Genomic DNA, 1,651 nt, shown 5'->3' on the forward strand with positions numbered 1-1,651 from the left:
CTGACTGTGAGCATCCACTTATGTGTTTGCCAGGCCCCAGATTAGACAAGAGACAGCCATATCTGGGTCCTTTCAGCAAAATCTTGCTAGTGTATGCAATGGTGTTAGCGTTTGGAAGCTGATTATGGGATGGATCCCCAGATATGACAGTCTCTAGATGGTCCATCCTTTCGCCTCAGCTCCAAACTTTGTCTCGGTAACTCCTTCCATGGGTGTTTTGTTCCCAGTTCTAAGAAGGGGCAAAGTGTCCATACTTTGGTCTTCGTTCTTCTTGAGTTTCATGCGTTTAGCAAATTGTATCTTATATCTTGGGTATTCTACATTTCTGGGCTAATATCCACTTATCAGTGAGTACATATTGTATGAGTTCTTTTGTGATTGGGTTATCTCACTCAGGATGATGACCTCCAGGTCCATCCATTCGCCTAGGAATTTCATAAATTCATTCTTTTTAATAGCTAAGTAGTACTCCATTGTGTAAATGTACCATATTTTCTATATCCATTATTCTGTTGAGGGGCACGCACCCATTTCTTTTTTTTTTTTTTTCTTTTTTTTTTTTTACTCAAAGTGATTTTATTGCTTGTGCACACAACAGCATTTATGCCACTAGAGCAGAGGCTGTGGATGACTCATATTTCCAATTAGGTGGGAGCACCCGCTTAGTCTTATAGTATCGAGCCAATCGGTGAATTCTGCTCTCTATCAGAATCAGGCGGAATTTAGCATCCTTATCCTTTCTGTTCCTCTCAAGGTGCTTTCGGACAGCAACAGCTTTCTTAATCAAATGGTAGAGATCCTCGGGGAGGTCAGGGGCAAGGCCTTTGGACTTGAGGATTCTCAAGATTTTATTTCCAGTCACAAAACGGACCTGGGCCACCCCGTGTGAGTCCCTCAGGATTACACCTATCTGGGAGGGAGTCAGGCCTTTCTTGGCCAATTTGTAAATCTGTTCCTTCACGTCGTCAGACGTCAACTTCAGCCACGTGGGGACGCTACGGCGGTAGGGCAGCGCCGACTGGGACAGGCCCTTCCCGGGAGCGTGCATGCGACCCATGATGGCGGAGGTCTGGCAGCAAAGAGCCACCCATTTCTAAACATAAAACTTTCCTGGTAGACTTACTTTCACTTTGTTCTTGTATCACTTGCAACACAGTGAGCAGTGAACTTTCTTTTCTGAGAGTTACTTAGTGATTTCTATATTCTGCATATATTGAGCAATAGTTATATGTGTTTATGAAATGCTTTGAAAGAACAAGATTAGAGAGAGAAAAAGAGAGATCACTCGTAAAACGTCTACTCCAGAACGCCTTTTTGGAAGTCCATCAGTGACAGTCATTGTGACTCATTGCCACTCTAAGCTCTGACAGGAATCTCCTGCTCCAAGATTCCTGTAGTACTGCATCTCCTACAAAAGCAGCAATTAGCATTCTTATGAAGTCATCTGAACATTTTCCTAAATCACCTACAAGTATCTCAAAGGTAGAGTAGTAGCTGTCTTTGTCACACTTATAACTCCCAGGCTGGCATCACAAAAGGGACTGGTTGACTAAAACATTGAATTTGTTGATTAATTAAACATTTTAGTTCACTCATAACATAGGTGATTCGTAACCTTTTGCAAGCTGTTTTAATCTAAAATAACCCTAAA

At 42.2% G+C, this 1,651-nt stretch overlaps 1 pseudogene; it reads right to left on the bottom strand.

Annotated features, from left to right (window-relative positions):
* Positions 562-1,083, bottom strand: Rps13-ps2 (ribosomal protein S13, pseudogene 2; annotated as a pseudogene).

The sequence above is a fragment of the Mus musculus genome, chromosome 7 (genome assembly GCF_000001635.26).
Source record: "Mus musculus strain C57BL/6J chromosome 7, GRCm38.p6 C57BL/6J".
In the NCBI taxonomy this organism is placed as follows: Eukaryota; Metazoa; Chordata; class Mammalia; order Rodentia; family Muridae; genus Mus; species Mus musculus.